Below are 21,432 nucleotides of genomic sequence, written 5' to 3'. Positions count from 1 at the left end.
AAAAATGGTACAGATGAACTGTTTTGCAGGGAAGAAAAAGAGACACAGAGGTAGAGAACAAACGTATGGACACCAAGTGTGGGAAGCCATGGGGTGGTGGTGGTGGGATGAGTTGGGAGTTTGGGATTGACCTGTATACATGTATATGCATAAAATACATAACTAATAATAACGTGCTGTATAAAAAAATAAATAAAATTAAATTTCAAAATTTTAAAAAATAAAATTTAAAAATAAAACAGAAAAATGTTCTTCCCGTCACACAGATGTATTTATAGGAATGAATTATTTCCATGTATATATCTATAAATACATAAAAGAGGAATAAAATCTAACTTGAACCATAAAAGAAAAGAAAACCTGAACCCACGAGTTATACAGAGGAAAACCCTATCAGGGCACTTGCTCCAGTGGTAAACAATTCTGAAATTGGTCAGAGGTGGGGAACCATCTCCCATACAACTATCAACCCACCCCCCACGCAAGGAGCGTCCTCATTGCAAAGCTGGGGGACCGTGCCGAGGCATCTGTGAGTAAACGTGAGCTGAGCCCCAGGCCAGCTGCTGCTGAACTGTTCCCACCCTTTCCAGGTAAAACACCTGAATATGTACAAAGGCTTCAAAGCCTAGAGGAAGGACCCTGGAGCCACACCAGCGACAGCACGCAGGCGAACTTTGTGCCTGCAGGCCAGCCAGGGTGGTCCTGGGCCCGGGCGCTCTTCCAGAAGCTTTCCATTGCCCTGCCTGAGATACCCCTCCTGTCCCGGCCCCCACTGCTTTTTTTCCTTCCTCACCTCTGTCCGGAGAGTAATTCCAGCGGAAGGTTTGGGTGCCCCAACGTCTTCTTTACAGGCGGAAGCCTGGCAACTCCTGCAGAAAGGCCAGCAGAACCCCACTCACACCGGGCCACCCACAAAGCTGTGGCCCCTCACTCCCTCCCACCAGCACAGCCCCGAGACTGCTGACGGGGCAGAGAATATGGAGTCAGGCACAGCTTCATGGGATATTGCTGCCTGGAGCGCTGTTTATATTGACCTCAACGAGGCACACATGTGGAGGGCGGGCCGGCAGGGTAAGGCTGCCCAGGTCAGCTAATCCACAACCCTCAGGGAATCACATTGTTGAAAATGGACCCCGCTAAGGCAGAAGAGAAGCCAAGGGAAAAAAGGACACAATGCCATTTGCAGCACCGTAGATGAGTCTAGAAGTAATCACGTGACTTGTAGTAAGTCAGAAAGTGAAAGACACATATCATATCATATCACTTATAGGTGTTACCTAAAAATGGATACCAGGGCAGATATTTCCACGGAGAAGGGCAATCACAGATTCATTAAACAAACTTATGGTTCACCAATGGAAAGGTGTGAGGATTGGTTTCATTACGATATCCGGGTTAACAGACATATACAAACACAGGTGACATATATAATCACCAAAGACCTACAGAATACCAAGAGAGGACTACTCAACATTCTGTCATAACGTACATGGGAAAAGGATCCCAGGAAGAACAGACATCTGTATATGTGTAAAAGAACCACATCTTCCACACCTACAGCAAGCCAAACATTGTAATCAAACTTGCTGTAATAAAAAATAAATAAAAATAAATTAAAACACGAACAAGAATTAGTGAGACAAACGTGAGGGGCTTTCTCCTGGCACATTCCATTCTAAACTCCTATCAAGAACACCACTTCCACTGAGGCTCTCTTGCCCTAGTAACCAGATTTGGTAAGGGTGAACTGCTGCCACCTTGTGTCCGTTTCACACAACAGCAGCTTTAATCCCAACGCTAATGGTCAGATGATATTCAAAATCATTGCAGGCCTGTAAATGACACCTGCCCTGAAAACAAATCCTGGGGTCACATATCGACCAAAAAATTCAAAGGACGTCCATATCTCAAAACGACCGTTTCAAAAGGCATATTTTACGCACATTAGTGTTCTGCTTCTTTTCCTTTCTTTCCTTTTTTGTTAAAAAACACGGGAATGGAAAAAGGCATCCCTCAGAATGGGCGAAAATCGTTGCAGACGAATCAATGGACAGAGGTTTAATCTCCAATATATATAAACAGCTCATGCAGCTTAATATTAAAAAAACAAACAACCCAAAAAAATGGGAAGAAGATCTAAAGAGACGTTTCTTCAAAGGAGACACAGAGATGGCCAAGACACACATGAAAAGCTGCTCAACAGCACTAATTATTAGAGAAATGCAAATCAAAACTACAATGAGGTATCACCTCACACCTGTTAGAATCGGCATCATCAGAAAATCTACAAACAACCAATTCTGGGGAGGGTGTGGACAAAAGGAGCCCTCTTTCACTATTGGTGGGAATGTAAATTGATACAGTCACTATGGAGAACAGTATGGAGTTTCCTTAAAAAATCGAGAAATAAAATTACCATCTGATCCAGCAATCCCACTTCTGGGCATATACCCAGAGACAACCGTATTTCAAAAAGGCACATTCACCACAATGTTCGTTGCAGCACTATTTACAATAGCCAGGTAATGGAAGCAACCTAAATGCCCACAGACAGATGAATGGATAAAGATGTGGTACATATATAAAATGGAATATTACTCGGCCATAAAAAGGAATGAAAGTGGGTCATTTGTAGAGACATCGATGGATCGAGAGACTGTCATACAGAATGAAGTAAGTCAGACAGAGGAAAACAAATATTGTATATTAACGCATATATGTGGAGCCTAAAAATGGTACAGATGAACTGGTTTGCAGGGAAGAAATAGAGACACAGAGGTAGAGAACAAACGTATGGACACCAAGTGTGGGAAGCCATGGGGTGGTGGTGGTGGGATGAGTTGGGAGTTTGGGATGGACCTGTATACAAGTATATGCATAAAATACATAACTAATAATAACGTGCTGTATAAAAAAATAAATAAAATTAAATTTCAAAATTTAAAAAAATAAAATTTAAAAATAAAAGAGAAAAAAGTTCTTCCCGTCACACAAATGTATTTATAGGAATGAATTATTTCCATGCTTATATCTATAAATACATAAAAGAGGAAGAAAATCTAACTAGAACCATAAAAGAAAAAAAAATCCTGAACCCACGAGTTATACAGAGGAAAACCCTATCAGGGCACTTGCTCCAGTGGTAAACAGCTCTGAAATAGGTCAGAGGTGGGGAATCATCTCCCATACAGCCAGCAACCCACCCCCCACGCAAGGAGCGTCCTCATTGCAAAGCTGGGGGACCGTGCCGAAGCATCTGTGAGTAAACGTGAGCTGAGCCCCAGGCCAGATGCTGCTGAACTGTTCCCACCCTTTCCAGGTAAAACACCTGAATATGTACAAGGGCTTGAAAGCCTAGAGGAAGGACCCTGGAGCCACACCAGCGACAGCACGCAGGCGAACTTGGTGCCTGCAGGCCAGCCAGGGTGGTCCTGGGCCCGGGCGCTCTTCCAGAAGCTTTCCATTGCCCTGCCTGAGATACCCCTCCTGTCCCGGCCCCCACTGCTTTTTTTCCTTCCTCACGTCTGTCCGGAGAGAAATTCCAGCGGAAGGTATGGGTGACACAACTTCTTCTTTACAGGCGGCAGCATGGCAACTCCTGCAGAAAGGCCAGCAGAACCCCACTCACACCGGGCCACTCACAAAGCTGTGGCCCCTCACTCCCTCCCACCAGCACAGCCCCGAGACTGCTGACGGGGCAGAGAATATGGAGTAAGGCACAGCTTCAAGGGCTATTGCTGCCTGGAGCGCTGTTTATATTGACCTCAACGAGGCACACATGTGGAGGGCGGGCCGGCAGGGTAAGGCTGCCCAGGTCAGCTAATCCACAACCCTCAGGGAATCACATTGTTGAAAATGGACCCCGCTAAGGCAGAAGAGAAGCCAAGGGAAAAAAGGACACAATGCCATTTACAGCACCGTAGATGAGTCTAGAAGTAATCACGTGACTTGTAGTAAGTCAGAAAGTGAAAGACACATATCATATCATATCACTTATAAGTGTTACCTAAAAATGGATACCAGGGCAGATATTTCCACGGAGAAGGGCAATCACAGATTCATTAAACAAACTTATGGTTCACCAATGGAAAGGTGTGAGGATTGGTTTCATTACGATATCGGGGTTAACACACATATACAAACACAGGTGACATATATAATCACCAAAGACCTACAGAATACCAAGAGAGGACTACTCAACATTCTGTCATAACGTACATGGGAAAAGGATCCCAGGAAGAACAGACATCTGTATATGTGTAAAAGAACCACATCTTCCACACCTACAACAAACCAAACATTGTAATCAAACTTGCTGTAATAAAAAATAAAAAATTAAATTAAAAACACGAACAAGAAGTAGTGAGACAAACGTGAGGGGCTTTCTCTTGGCACATTCCATTCTAAACTCCAATCTAGAACACCACTTCCACTGAGGCTCTCTTGCCCTAGTAACCAGAATTCGTAAGGGTGAACTGCTGCCACCTTGTGGCCGTTTCACACAACAGCAGCTTTAATCCCAACGCTTATGGTCAGTTGATATTCAAAATCATTGCAGGCCTGTAAATGACACCTGCCCTGAAAACAAATCCTGGGGTCACATATCGACCAAAAAATTCAAAGGACGTCCATATTTCAAAACGAACGTTTCAAAAGGCATATTTTACGCACATTAGTGTTCTGCTTCTTTTCTTTTCTTTACTTTTTTGTTAAAAAAACAGGAATGGAAAAAGGCATCCCTCAGAATGGGCGAAAATCGTTGCAGACGAATCAATGGACAGAGGTTTAATCTCCAATATATATAAACAGCTCATGCAGCTTAATATTAAAAAAACAAACAACCCCAAAAAATGGGCAGAAGATCTAAAAAGACGTTTCTTCAAAGGAGACAGAGAGATGGCCAAGACGCACATGAAAAGCTGCTCAACAGCACTAATTATTAGAGAAATGCAAATCAAAACTACAATGAGGTATCACCTCACACCTGTTAGAATCGGCATCAACAGAAAATCTACAAACAACCAATTCTGGGGAGGGTGTGGACAAAAGGAGCCCTCTTCCACTATTGGTGGGAATGTAAATTGATACAGTCACTATGGAGAACAGTATGGAGTTTCCTTAAAAAAACTAGAAATAGAATTACCATCTGATCCAGCAATCCCACTTCTGGGCATATACCCAGAGAAAACCATATTTCAAAAAGGCACATTCACCACAATATTCGTTGCAGCACTATTTACAATAGCCAGGAAATGGAAGCAACCTAAATGCCCACAGACAGATGAATGGATAAAGATGTGGTACATATATAAAATGGAATATTACTCGGCCATAAAAAGGAATGAAACTGGGTCATTTGTAGAGACATCGATGGATCGAGAGACTGTCATACAGAATGAAGTAAGTCAGAAAGAGGAAAACAAATATTGTATATTAACGCATATATGTGGAGCCTAAAAATGGTACAGATGAACTGGTTTGCAGGGAAGAAATAGAGACACAGAGGTAGAGAACAAACGTATGGACACCAAGTGTGGGAAGCCATGGGGTGGTGGTGGTGGGATGAGTTGGGAGATTGGGATTGACCTGTATACATGTATATGCATAAAATACATAACTAATAATAACGTGCTGTATAAAAAAATAAATAAAATTAAATTTCAAAATTTTAAAAAATAAAATTTAAAAATAAAAGAGAAAAAAGTTCTTCCCATCACACAGATGTATTTATAGGAATGAATTATTTCCATGCTTATATCTATAAATACATAAAAGAGGAATAAAATCTAACTTGAATCATAAAAGAAAAAAAAATCCTGAACCCACGTGTTATACAGAGGAAAACCCTATAAGGGCATTTGCTCCAGTGGTAAACAATTCTGAAATAGGTCAGAGGTGGGGAATCATCTCCCATACAGCCAGCAACCCACCCCCCATGCAAGGAGCATCCTCATTGCAAAGCTGGGGGACCGTGCCGAGGTATCTGTGAGTAAAGGTGAGCTGAGCCCAAGGCCAGCTGCTGCTGAACTGTTCCCACCCTTTCCAGGTAAAACACCTGAATATGTACAAGGGCTTGAAAGCCTAGAGGAAGGACCGTGGAGCCACACCAGTGACGGCACGCAGGAGAACTTGGTGCCTGCAGGGCAGCCAGGGTGGTCCTGGCACCGGGCGCTCTTCCAGAAGCTTTCCATTGCCCTGTCTGAGATACCCCTCCTGTCCCGGCCCCCACTGCTTTTTTTCCTTTCTCACCTCTGTCCGGAGAGAAATTCCAGCGGAAGGTATGGGTGACACAACCTCTTCTTTACAGGCGGCAGCCTGGCAACTCCTGCAGAAAGGCCAGCAGAACCCCACTCACACCGGGCCACCCACAAAGCGGTGGCCCCTCACTCCCTCCCACCAGCACAGCCCCGAGACTGTTGACGGGGCAGAGAATATGGAGTCAGGCACAGATTCAGGGGCTATTGCTGCCTGGAGCGCTGTTTATATTGACCTCAACGAGGCACAACTGGGGAGTGCGGGCCGGCAGGGTAAGGCTGCCCAGGTCAGCTAATCCACAACCCTCAGGGAATCACATTGTTGAAAATGGACCCCGCTAAGGCAGAAGAGAAGCCAAGGGAAAAAAGGACACAATGCCATTTGCAGCACCGTAGATGAGTCTAGAAGTAATCACGTGACTTGTACTAAGTCAGAAAGTGAAAGACACATATCATATCATATCACTTATAGGTGTTACCTAAAAATGGATACCAGGGCAGATATTTCCACGGAGAAGGGCAATCACAGATTCATTAAACAAACTTATGGTTCACCAATGGAAAGGTGTGAGGATTGGTTTCATTACGATATCGGGGTTAACAGACATATACAAACACAGGTGACATATATAATCACCAAAGACCTACAGAATACCAAGAGGAGACTACTCAACATTCTGTCATAACGTACATGGGAAAAGGATCCCAGGAAGAACAGTCATCTGCATATGTGTAAAAGAACCACATCTTCCACACCTACAGCAAGCCAAACATTGTAATCAAACTTGCTGTAATAAAAAATAAAAAATTAAATTAAAAACACGAACAAGAAGTAGTGAGACAAACGTGAGGGGGTTTCTCCTGGCACATTCCATTCTAAACTCCAATCTAGAACACCACTTCCACTGAGGCTCTCTTGCCGTAGTAACCAGATTTGGTAAGGGTGAACTGCTGCCACCTTGTGGCCGTTTCACACAACAGTAGCTTTAATCCCAACGCTAATGGTCAGTTGATATTCAAAATCATTGCAGGCCTGTAAATGACACCTGCCCTGAAAATAAATCCTGGGGTCACATATCGACCAAAAAATTCAAAGGACGTCCATATTTCAAAACGACCGTTTCAAAAGGCATATTTTACGCACATTAGTGTTCTGCTTCTTTTCCTTTCTTTCCTTTTTTGTTAAAAAACACGGGAATGGAAAAAGGCATCCCTCAGAATGGGCGAAAATCGTTGCAGACGAATCAATGGACAGAGGTTTAATCTCCAATATATATAAACAGCTCATGCAGCTTAATATTAAAAAAACAAACAACCCCCCAAAAAATGGGCAGAAGATCTAAAGAGACGTTTCTTCAAAGGAGACACAGAGATGGCCAAGACGCACTTGAAAAGCTGCTCAACAGCACTAATTATTAGAGAAATGCAAATCAAAACTACAATGAGGTATCACCTCACACCTGTTTGAATCGGCATCATCAGAAAATCTACAAACAACCAATTCTGGGGAGGGTGTGGACAAAAGGAGCCCTATTCCACTATTGGTGGGAATGTAAATTGATACAGTCACTATGGAGAACAGTACGGAGTTTCCTTAAAAAATCTAGAAATAGAATTACCATCTGATCCAGCAATCCCACTTCTGGGCATATACCAGAGAAAACCGTATTTCAAAAAGGCACATTCACCACAATGTTCGTTGCAGCACTATTTACAATAGCCAGGTAATGGAAGCAACGTAAATGCCCACAGACAGATGAATGGATAAAGATGTGGTACATATATAAAATGGAATATTACTCGGCCATAAAAAGGAATGAAACTGGGTTATTTGTAGAGACATCGATGGATCGAGAGACTGTCATACAGAATGAAGTAAGTCAGAAAGAGGAAAACAAATATTGTATATTAACGCATATATGTGGAGCCTAAAAATGGTACAGATGAACTGGTTTGCAGGGAAGAAATAGAGACACAGAGGTAGAGAACAAACGTATGGACACCAAGTGTGGGAAGCCATGGGGTGGTGGTGGTGGGATGAGTTGGGAGTTTGGGATTGACCTGTATACATGTATATGCATAAAATACATAACTAATAATAACGTGCTGTATAAAAAATAAATAAAATTAAATTTCAAAATTTTAAAAAATAAAATTTAAAAATAAAACAGAAAAAAGTTCTTCCCGTCACACAGATGTATTTCTAGGAATGAATTATTTCCATGCTTATATCTATAAATACATAAAAGAGGAATAAAATCTAACTTGAACCATAAAAGAAAAAAAAATCCTGAACCCACGAGTTTTACAGAGGAAAACCCTATCAGGGCACTTGCTCCAGTGGTAAACAATTCTGAAATAGGTCAGAGGTGGGGAATCATCTCCCATACAGCCAGCAACCCACCCGCCACGCAAGGAGCGTCCTCATTGCAAAGCTGGGGGACAGTGCTGAGGCATCTGTGAGTAAAGGTGAGCTGAGCCCCAGGCCAGCTGCTGCTGAACTGTTCCCACCCTTTCCAGGTAAAACACCTGAATATGTACAAGGGCTTGAAAGCCTAGAGGAAGGACCGTGGAGCCACACCAGTGACGGCACGCAGGAGAACTTGGTGCCTGCAGGGCAGCCAGGGTGGTCCTGGCACCGGGCGCTCTTCCAGAAGCTTTCCATTGCCCTGTCTGAGATACCCCTCCTGTCCCGGCCCCCACTGCTTTTTTTCCTTTCTCACCTCTGTCCGGAGAGAAATTCCAGCGGAAGGTATGGGTGACACAACCTCTTCTTTACAGGCGGCAGCCTGGCAACTCCTGCAGAAAGGCCAGCAGAACCCCACTCACACCGGGCCACCCACAAAGCGGTGGCCCCTCACTCCCTCCCACCAGCACAGCCCCGAGACTGTTGACGGGGCAGAGAATATGGAGTCAGGCACAGATTCAGGGGCTATTGCTGCCTGGAGCGCTGTTTATATTGACCTCAACGAGGCACACCTGGGGAGGGCGGGCCGGCAGGGTAAGGCTGCCCAGGTCAGCTAATCCACAACCCTCAGGGAATCACATTGTTGAAAATGGACCCCGCTAAGGCAGAAGAGAAGCCAAGGGAAAAAAGGACACAATGCCATTTGCAGCACCGTAGATGAGTCTAGAAGTAATCACGTGACTTGTACTAAGTCAGAAAGTGAAAGACACATATCATATCATATCACTTATAGGTGTTACCTAAAAATGGATACCAGGGCAGATATTTCCACGGAGAAGGGCAATCACAGATTCATTAAACAAACTTATGGTTCACCAATGGAAAGGTGTGAGGATTGGTTTCATTACGATATCGGGGTTAACAGACATATACAAACACAGGTGACATATATAATCACCAAAGACCTACAGAATACCAAGAGGAGACTACTCAACATTCTGTCATAACGTACATGGGAAAAGGATCCCAGGAAGAACAGTCATCTGTATATGTGTAAAAGAACCACATCTTCCACACCTACAGCAAGCCAAACATTGTAATCAAACTTGCTGTAATAAAAAATAAAAAATTAAATTAAAAACACGAACAAGAAGTAGTGAGACAAACGTGAGGGGGTTTCTCCTGGCACATTCCATTCTAAACTCCAATCTAGAACACCACTTCCACTGAGGCTCTCTTGCCCTAGTAACCAGATTTGGTAAGGGTGAACTGCTGCCACCTTGTGGCCGTTTCACACAACAGTAGCTTTAATCCCAACGCTAATGGTCAGTTGATATTCAAAATCATTGCAGGCCTGTAAATGACACCTGCCCTGAAAATAAATCCTGGGGTCACATATCGACCAAAAAATTCAAAGGACGTCCATATTTCAAAACGACCGTTTCAAAAGGCATATTTTACGCACATTAGTGTTCTGCTTCTTTTCCTTTCTTTCCTTTTTTGTTAAAAAACACGGGAATGGAAAAAGGCATCCCTCAGAATGGGCGAAAATCGTTGCAGACGAATCAATGGACAGAGGTTTAATCTCCAATATATATAAACAGCTCATGCAGCTTAATATTAAAAAAACAAACAACCCCCCAAAAAATGGGCAGAAGATCTAAAGAGACGTTTCTTCAAAGGAGACACAGAGATGGCCAAGACGCACTTGAAAAGCTGCTCAACAGCACTAATTATTAGAGAAATGCAAATCAAAACTACAATGAGGTATCACCTCACACCTGTTTGAATCGGCATCATCAGAAAATCTACAAACAACCAATTCTGGGGAGGGTGTGGACAAAAGGAGCCCTCTTCCACTATTGGTGGGAATGTAAATTGATACAGTCACTATGGAGAACAGTACGGAGTTTCCTTAAAAAATCTAGAAATAGAATTACCATCTGATCCAGCAATCCCACTTCTGGGCATATACCAGAGAAAACCGTATTTCAAAAAGGCACATTCACCACAATGTTCGTTGCAGCACTATTTACAATAGCCAGGTAATGGAAGCAACGTAAATGCCCACAGACAGATGAATGGATAAAGATGTGGTACATATATAAAATGGAATATTACTCGGCCATAAAAAGGAATGAAACTGGGTTATTTGTAGAGACATCGATGGATCGAGAGACTGTCATACAGAATGAAGTAAGTCAGAAAGAGGAAAACAAATATTGTATATTAACGCATATATGTGGAGCCTAAAAATGGTACAGATGAACTGGTTTGCAGGGAAGAAATAGAGACACAGAGGTAGAGAACAAACGTATGGACACCAAGTGTGGGAAGCCATGGGGTGGTGGTGGTGGGATGAGTTGGGAGTTTGGGATTGACCTGTATACATGTATATGCATAAAATACATAACTAATAATAACGTGCTGTATAAAAAATAAATAAAATTAAATTTCAAAATTTTAAAAAATAAAATTTAAAAATAAAACAGAAAAAAGTTCTTCCCGTCACACAGATGTATTTCTAGGAATGAATTATTTCCATGCTTATATCTATAAATACATAAAAGAGGAATAAAATCTAACTTGAACCATAAAAGAAAAAAAAATCCTGAACCCACGAGTTTTACAGAGGAAAACCCTATCAGGGCACTTGCTCCAGTGGTAAACAATTCTGAAATAGGTCAGAGGTGGGGAATCATCTCCCATACAGCCAGCAACCCACCCGCCACGCAAGGAGCGTCCTCATTGCAAAGCTGGGGGACCGTGCTGAGGCATCTGTGAGTAAAGGTGAGCTGAGCCCCAGGCCAGCTGCTGCTGAACTGTTCCCACCCTTTCCAGGTAAAACACCTGAATATGTACAAGGGCTTGAAAGCCTAGAGGAAGGACCGTGGAGCCACACCAGTGACGGCACGCAGGAGAACTTGGTGCCTGCAGGGCAGCCAGGGTGGTCCTGGCACCGGGCGCTCTTCCAGAAGCTTTCCATTGCCCTGTCTGAGATACCCCTCCTGTCACGGCCCCCACTGCTTTTTTTCCTTTCTCACCTCTGTCCGGAGAGTAATTCCAGCGGAAGGTATGGGTGACACAACCTCTTCTTTACAGGCGGCAGCCTGGCAACTCCTGCAGAAAGGCCAGCAGAACCCCACTCACACCGGGCCACCCACAAAGCGGTGGCCCCTCACTCCCTCCCACCAGCACAGCCCCGAGACTGTTGACGGGGCAGAGAATATGGAGTCAGGCACAGATTCAGGGGCTATTGCTGCCTGGAGCGCTGTTTATATTGACCTCAACGAGGCACACCTGGGGAGGGCGGGCCGGCAGGGTAAGGCTGCCCAGGTCAGCTAATCCACAACCCTCAGGGAATCACATTGTTGAAAATGGACCCCGCTAAGGCAGAAGAGAAGCCAAGGGAAAAAAGGACACAATGCCATTTGCAGCACCGTAGATGAGTCTAGAAGTAATCACGTGACTTGTAGTAAGTCAGAAAGTGAAAGACACATATCATATCATATCACTTATAGGTGTTACCTAAAAAGGGATACCAGGGCAGATATTTCCACGGAGAAGGGCAATCACAGATTTATTAAACAAACTTATGGTTCACCAATGGAAAGGTGTGAGGATTGGTTTCATTACGATATCGGGGTTAACAGACATATACAAACACAGGTGACATATATAATCACCAAAGACCTACAGAATACCAAGAGAAGACTACTCAACATTATGTCATAACGTACATGGGAAAAGGATCCCAGGAAGAACAGTCATCTGTATATGTGTAAAAGAACCACATCTTCCACACCTACAACAAGCCAAACATTGTAGTCAAACTTGCTGTAATAAAAAATAAAAAATTAAATTAAAAACACGAACAAGAAGTAGTGAGACAAACGTGAGGGGCTTTCTCCTGGCACATTCCATTCTAAACTCCAATCTAGAACACCACTTCCACTGAGGCTCTCTTGCCCTAGTAACCAGATTTGGTAAGGGTGAACTACTGCCACCTTGTGGCCGTTTCACACAACAGCAGCTTTAATCCCAACGCTAATGGTCAGTTGATATTCAAAATCATTGCAGGCCTGTAAATGACACCTGCCCTGAAAATAAATCCTGGGGTCACATATCGACCAAAAAATTCAAAGGACGTCCATATTTCAAAACGACCGTTTCAAAAGGCATATTTTACGCACATTAGTGTTCTGCTTCTTTTCCTTTCTTTCCTTTTTTGTTAAAAAACACGGGAATGGAAAAAGGCATCCCTCAGAATGGGCGAAAATCGTTGCAGACGAATCAATGGACAGAGGTTTAATCTCCAATATATATAAACAGCTCATGCAGCTTAATATTAAAAAAACAAACAACCACAAAAAATGGGCAGAAGATCTAAAGAGACGTTTCTTCAAAGGAGACACAGAGATGGCCAAGACGCACATGAAAAGCTGCTCAACAGCACTAATTATTAGAGAAATGCAAATCAAAACTACAATGAGGTATCACCTCACACCTGTTAGAATCGGCATCATCAGAAAATCTACAAACAACCAATTCTGGGGAGGGTGTGGACAAAAGGAGCCCTCTTCCACTATTGGTGGGAATGTAAATTGATACAGTCACTATGGAGAACAGTATGGAGTTTCCTTAAAAAATCTAGAAATAGAATTACCATCTGATCCAGCAATCCCACTTCTGGGCATATACCAGAGAAAACCGTATTTCAAAAAGGCACATTCACCACAATGTTCGTTGCAGCACTATTTACAATAGCCAGGTAATGGAAGCAACGTAAATGCCCACAGACAGATGAATGGATAAAGATGTGGTACATATATAAAATGGAATATTACTCGGCCATAAAAAGGAATGAAACTGGGTTATTTGTAGAGACATCGATGGATCGAGAGACTGTCATACAGAATGAAGTAAGTCAGAAAGAGGAAAACAAATATTGTATATTAACGCATATATGTGGAGCCTAAAAATGGTACAGATGAACTGGTTTGCAGGGAAGAAATAGAGACACAGAGGTAGAGAACAAACGTATGGACACCAAGTGTGGGAAGCCATGGGGTGGTGGTGGTGGGATGAGTTGGGAGTTTGGGATTGACCTGTATACATGTATATGTATAAAATACATAACTAATAATAACGTGCTGTATAAAAAATAAATAAAATTAAATTTCAAAATTTTAAAAAATAAAATTTAAAAATAAAACAGAAAAAAGTTCTTCCCGTCACACAGATGTATTTCTAGGAATGAATTATTTCCATGCTTATATCTATAAATACATAAAAGAGGAATAAAATCTAACTTGAAACATAAAAGAAAAAAAAATCCTGAACCCACGAGTTTTACAGAGGAAAACCCTATCAGGGCACTTGCTCCAGTGGTAAACAATTCTGAAATAGGTCAGAGGTGGGGAATCATCTCCCATACAGCCAGCAACCCACCCGCCACGCAAGGAGCGTCCTCATTGCAAAGCTGGGGGACCGTGCTGAGGCATCTGTGAGTAAAGGTGAGCTGAGCCCCAGGCCAGCTGCTGCTGAACTGTTCCCACCCTTTCCAGGTAAAACACCTGAATATGTACAAGGGCTTGAAAGCCTAGAGGAAGGACCGTGGAGCCACACCAGCGACAGCACGCAGGCCAACTTGGTGCCTGCAGGCCAGCCAGGGTGGTCCTGGGCCCGGGCACTCTTCCAGAAGCTTTCCATTGCCCTGCCTGAGATACCCCTCCTGTCCCGGCCCCCACTGCTTTTTTTCCTTCCTCACCTCTGTCCGGAGAGAAATTCCAGCGGAAGGTATGGGTGCGCCAACGTCTTCTTTACAGGCGGCAGCCTGGCAACTCCTGCAGAAAGGCCAGCAGAACCCCACTCACACCGGGCCACCCAAAAAGCTTTGGCCCCCCACTCCTTCCCACCAGCACAGCCCCGAGACTGCTGAAGGGGCAGAGAATATGGAGTCAGTCACAGCTTCAGGGGCTATTGCTGCCTGGAGCGCTGTTTATATTGACCTCAACGAGGCACACCTGGGGAGGGCGGGCCGGCAGGGTAAGGCTGCCCAGGTCAGCTAATCCACAACCCTCAGGGAATCACATTGTTGAAAATGGACCCCGCTAAGGCAGAAGAGAAGCCAAGGAAAAAAAGGACACAATGCCATTTGTAGCACCATAGATGAGTCTAGAAGTAATCACGTGACTTGTAGTAAGTCAGAAAGTGAAAGACACATATCATATCATATCACTTATAGGTGTTACCTAAAAATGGATACCAGGGCAGATATTTCCACGGAGAAGGGCAATCACAGATTCATTAAACAAACTTATGGTTCACCAATGGAAAGGTGTGAGGATTGGTTTCATTACGATATCGGGGTTAACAGACATATACAAACACAGGTGACATATATAATCACCAAAGACCTACAGAATACCAAGAGAGGACTACTCAACATTCTGTCATAACGTACATGGGAAAAGGATCCCAGGAAGAACAGACATCTGTATATGTGTAAAAGAACCACATCTTCGACACCTAAAACAAGCCAAACATTGTAATCAAACTTGCTGTAATAAAAAATAAAAAATTAAATTAAAAACACGAACAAGAAGTAGTGAGACAAACGTGAGGGGCTTTCTCCTGGCACATTCCATTCTAAACTCCAATCTAGAACACCACATCCACTGAGGCTCTCTTGCCGTAGTAACCAGATTTGGTAAGGGTGAACTGCTGCCACCTTGTGGCCGTTTCACACAACAGCAGCTTTAATCCCAACGCTAATGGTCAGTTGATATTCAAAATCATTGCAGGCCTGTAAATGACACCTGCCCTGAAAACAAATCCTGGGGTCACATATCGACCAAAAAACTTCAAAGGACGTCCATATTTCAAAACGACCATTTCAAAAGGCATATTTTACGCACATTAGTGTTCTGCTTCTTTTCCTTTCTTTCCTTTTTTGTTAAAAAACACGGGAATGGAAAAACGCATCCCTCAGAATGGGCGAAAATCGTTGCAGACGAAACAATGGACAGAGGTTTCACCAATCTCCAATATATAGAAACAACTCATGCAGCTTAATATTAAAAAAACAAACAACACAATACAAAAATGGGCAGATCTAAAGAGACGTTTCTTCAAAGAAGACACAGTGATGGCCAAGACGCACATGAAAAGCTGCTCAACAGCACTAAATATTAGAGAAATGCAAATCAAAACTACAATGAGGTATCACCTCACACCTGTTAGAATCGGCATCATCAGAAAATCTACAAACAACCAATTCTGGGGAGTGTGTGGACAAAAGGAGCCCTCTTCCACTATTGGTGGGAATGTAAATTGATACAGTCACTATGGAGAACAGTATGGAGTTTCCTTAAAAAAACTAGAAATAGAATTACCATCTGATCCAGCAATCCCAATTCTGGGCATATACCCAGAGAAAACCGTAAATCAAAAAGGCACATTCACCACAATGTTCGTTGCATCACTATTTACAATAGCCAGGTAATGGAAGCAACCTAAATGCCCACAGACAGATGAATGGATAAATATGTGGTACATATATGAAATGGAATATTACTCGGCCATAAAAAGGAATGAAACTGGGTCATTTGTAGAGACATCGATGTATCGAGAGACTGTCATACAGAGTGAAGTAAGTCAGAAAGAAGAAAACAAATATTGTATATTAATGCATATATGTGGAGACTAAAAATGGTACAGATGAACTGGTTTGCAGGGAAGAAATAGAGACACAGAGGTAGAGAACAAACGTATGGACACCAAGTGTGGGAAGCCATGGGGTGGTGGTGGTGGGATGAGTTGGGAGTTTGGGATTGACCTGTGTACATGTATATGCATAAAATACATAACTAATAATAATGTGCTGTATAAAAAAATAAATAAAATTAAATTTCAAAATTTTAAAAAATAAAATTTAAAAATAAAACAGAAAAAATTTCTTCCCGTCACACAAATGTACTTATAGGAATGAATTATTTCCATGCTTATATCTATAAATACATAAAAGAGGAATAAAATCTAACTTGAACCATAAAAGAAAAAAAAACCTGAACCCACGAGTTATACAGAGGAAAACCCTATCAGGGCACTTGCTCCAGCAGTAAACAATTCTGAAATTGGTCAGAGGTGGGGAACCATCTCCCATACAGCCATCAACCCACCCCCCACGCAAGGAGCGTCCTCATTGCAAAGCTGGGGGACTGTGCCGAGGCATCTGTGAGTAAACGTGAGCTGAGCCCCAGGCCAGCTGCTGCTGAACTGTTCCCACCCTTTCCAGGTAAAACACCTGAATATGTACAAGGGCTTGAAAGCCTAGAGGAAGGACCGTGGAGCCACACTAGCGACAGCACGCAGGCCAACTTGGTGCCTGCAGGCCAGCCAGGGTGGTCCTGGCCCCGGGCGCTCTTCCAGAAGCTTTCCATTGCCCTGCCTGAGATACCCCTCCTGTCCCGTCCCGCACTGCTTTTTTCCTTCCTCACCTCGGTCCGGAGAGAAATTCCAGCGGAATGTATGGGTGACACAACCTCTTCTTTACAGGCGGCAGCCTGGCAACTCCTGCAGAAAGGCCAGCAGAACCCCACTCACACCGGGCCACCCACAAATCTGTGGCCCCTCACTCCCTCCCAACAGCACAGCCCCGAGACTACTGACGGGGCAGAGAATATGGAGTCAGGCACAGCTTCAGGGGCTATTGCTGCCTGGAGCGCTGTTTATATTGACCTCAACGAGGCACACCTGTAGAGGGCGGGCCGGCAGGGTAAGGCTGCCCAGGTCAGCTAATCTACAACCCTCAGGGAATCACATTGTTGAAAATGGACCCCGCTAAGGCAGAAGAGAAGCCAAGGAAAAAAAGGACAGAATGCCATTTGCAGCACCGTAAATGAGTCTAGAAGTAATCACGTGACTTGTAGTAAGTCAGAAAGTGAAAGACACATATATCATATCACTTATAGGTGTTACCTAAAAATGGATACCAGGGCAGATATTTCCACGGAGAAGGGCAATCACAGATTCATTAAACAAACTTATGGTTCACCAATGGAAATGTGTGAGGATTGGTTTCATTACGATATAGGGGTTAACAGACATATACAAACACAGGTGACATATATAATCACCAAAGACCTACAGAATACCAAGAGAGGACTACTCAACATTCTGTCATAACGTACATGGGAAAAGGATCCCAGGAAGAACAGTCATCTGTATATGTGTAAAAGAACCACATCTTCCACACCTACAACAAGCCAAACATTGTAATCAAACTTGCTGTAATAAAAAATATAAAAAATTAAATTAAAAACACGAACAAAATGTAGTGAGACAAACGTGAGGGGCTTTCTCCTGGCACATTCCATTCTAAACTCCAATCTAGAACACCACTTCCACTGAGGCTCTCTTGCCCTAGTAACCAGATTTGGTAAGGGTGAACTGCTGCCACCTTGTGGCCGTTTCACACAACAGCAGCTTTAATCCCAGCGCTAATGGTCAGTTGATATTCAAAATCATTGCAGGCCTGTAAATGACACCTGCCCTGAAAACAAATCCTGGGGTCACATATCGACCGAAAAATTCAAAGGACGTCCATATTACAAAACGACCGTTTCAAAAGGCATATTTTACACACATTAGTGTTCTGCTTCTTTTCCTTTCTTTCCTTTTTTGTTAAAAAAAAACGGGAATGGAAAAAGGCATCCCTCAGAATGGGTGAAAATCGTTGCAGACGAATCAATGGACAGAGGTTTAATCTCCAATATATATAAACAGCTCATGCAGCTTAATATTAAAAAAACAAACAACCCCAAAAAATGGGCAGAAGGTCTAAAGAGACGTTTCTTCAAAGGAGACACAGAGATGGCCAAGACGCACATGAAAAGCTGCTCAACAGCACTAATTATTAGAGAAATGCAAATCAAAACTACAATGAGGTATCACCTCACACCTGTTAGAATCGGCATCATCAGAAAATCTACAAACAACCAATTCTGGGGAGGGTGTGGACAAAAGGAGCCCTCTTCCACTATTGGTGGGAATGTAAATTGATACAGTCACTATGGAGAACAGTATGGATTTTCCTTAAAAAAACTAGAAATAGAATTACCATCTGATCCAGCAATCCCACTTCTGGGCATATACCCAGAGAAAACCGTATTTCAAAAAGGCACATTCACCACAATGTTCGTTGCAGCACTATTTACAATAGCCAGGTAATGGAAGCAACCTAAATGCCCACAGACAGATGAATGGATAAAGATGTGGTACATATATAAAATGGAATATTACTCGGCCATAAAAAGGAATGAAACTGGGTCATTTGTAGAGCCATCGATGGATCGAGAGACTGTCATACAGAATGAAGTAAGTCAGACAGAGGAAAACAAATATTGTATATTAACGCATATATGTGGAGCCTAAAAATGGTACAGATGAACTGGTTTGCAGGGAAGAAATAGAGACACAGAGGTAGAGAACAAACGTATGGACACCAAGTGTGGGAAGCCATGGGGTGGTGGTGGTGGGATGAGTTGGGAGATTGGGATTGACCTGTATACATGTATATGCATAAAATACATAACTAATAATAACCTGCTGTATAAAAACATAAATAAAATTAAATTTCAAAATTTTAAAAAATAAAATTTAAAAATAAAACAGAAAAAATTCTTCCCGTCACCCAGATGTATTTATAGGAATGAATTATTTCCATGCTTATATTTATAAATACATAAAAGAGGAATAAAATCTAACTTGAACCATAAAAGAAAAAAAAAGTGAACCCACGAGTTATACAGAGGAAAACCCTATCACGGCACTTGCTCCAGCGGTAAACAATTCTGAAATTGGTCAGAGGTGGGGAACCATCTCCCATACAGCCAGCAACCCACCCCCCACGCAAGGAGCGTCCTCATAGCAAAGCTGGGGGACCGTGCTGAGGCATCTGTGAGTAAACGTGAGCTGAGCCCCAGGCCAGCTGCTGCTGAACTGTTCCCACCCTTTCCAGGTAAAACACCTGAATATGTACAAGGGCTTGAAAGCCTAGAGGAAGGACCGTGGAGCCACACCAGCGACAGCACGCAGGCCAACTTGGTGCCTGCAGGCCAGCCAGGGCGGTCCTGGCCCCGGGCACTCTTCCAGAAGCTTTCCATTGCCCTGCCTGAGATACCCCTCCTGTCCCGGCCCCCACTGCTTTTTTCCTTCCTCACCTCTGTCCGGAGAGAAATTCCAGCGGGAGGTATGGCTGACACATCCTCTTCTTTACAGGCGGCAGCCTGGCAACTCCTGCAGAAAGGCCAGCAGAACCCCACTCACACCGGGCCACCCACAAAGCGGTGGCCCCTCACTCCCTCCCACCAGCACAGCCCCGAGACTGTTGACGGGGCAGAGAATATGGAGTCAGGCACAGATTCAGGGGCTATTGCTGCCTGGAGCGCTGTTTATATTGACCTCAACGAGGCACACCTGGGGAGGGCGGGCCGGCAGGGTAAGGCTGCCCAGGTCAGCTAATCCACAACCCTCAGGGAATCACATTGTTGAAAATGGACCCCGCTAAGGCAGAAGAGAAGCCAAGGGAAAAAAGGACACAATGCCATTTGCAGCACCGTAGATGAGTCTAGAAGTAATCACGTGACTTGTAGTAAGTCAGAAAGTGAAAGACACATATCATATCATATCACTTATAGGTGTTACCTAAAAATGGATACCAGGGCAGATATTTCCACGGAGAAGGGCAATCACAGATTCATTAAACAAACTTATGGTTCACCAATGGAAAAGTGTGAGGATTGGTTTCATTACGATATCGGGGTTAACAGACATATACAAACACAGGTGACATATATAATCACCAAAGACCTACAGAATACCAAGAGAGGACTACTCAACATTCTGTCATAACGTACATGGGAAAAGGATCCCAGGAAGAACAGTCATCTGTATATGTGTAAAAGAACCACATCTTCCACACCTACAGCAAGCCAAACATTGTAATCAAACTTGCTGTAATAAAAAATAAAAAATTAAATTAAAAACACGAACAAGAAGTAGTGAGACAAACGTGAGGGGGTTTCTCCTGGCACATTCCATTCTAAACTCCAATCTAGAACACCACTTCCACTGAGGCTCTCTTGCCCTAGTAACCAGATTTGGTAAGGGTGAACTGCTGCCACCTTGTGGCCGTTTCACACAACAGCAGCTTTAATCCCAACGCTAATGGTCAGTTGATATTCAAAATCATTGCAGGCCTGTAAATGACACCTGCCCTGAAAACAAATCCTGGGGTCACATATCGACCAAAAAATTCAAAGGACGTCCATATCTCAAAACGACCGTTTCAAAAGGCATATTTTACGCACATTAGTGTTCTGCTTCTTTTCCTTTCTTTCCTTTTTTGTTAAAAAACACGGGAATGGAAAAAGGCATCCCTCAGAATGGGCGAAAATCGTTGCAGACGAATCAATGGACAGAGGTTTAATCTCCAATATATATAAACAGCTCATGCAGCTTAATATTAAAAAAACAAACAACCCAAAAAAATGGGAAGAAGATCTAAAGAGACGTTTCTTCAAAGGAGACACAGAGATGGCCAAGACACACATGAAAAGCTGCTCAACAGCACTAATTATTAAAGAAATGCAAATCAAAACTACAATGAGGTATCACCTCACACCTGTTAGAATCGGCATCATCAGAAAATCTACAAACAACCAATTCTGGGGAGGGTGTGGACAAAAGGAGCCCTCTTTCACTATT

Source organism: Mesoplodon mirus (assembly GCF_964341445.2).
Source record: "Mesoplodon mirus genome assembly, chromosome: 10".
In the NCBI taxonomy this organism is placed as follows: Eukaryota; Metazoa; Chordata; class Mammalia; order Artiodactyla; family Ziphiidae; genus Mesoplodon; species Mesoplodon mirus.
This window is presented reverse-complemented; position numbering follows the sequence as displayed.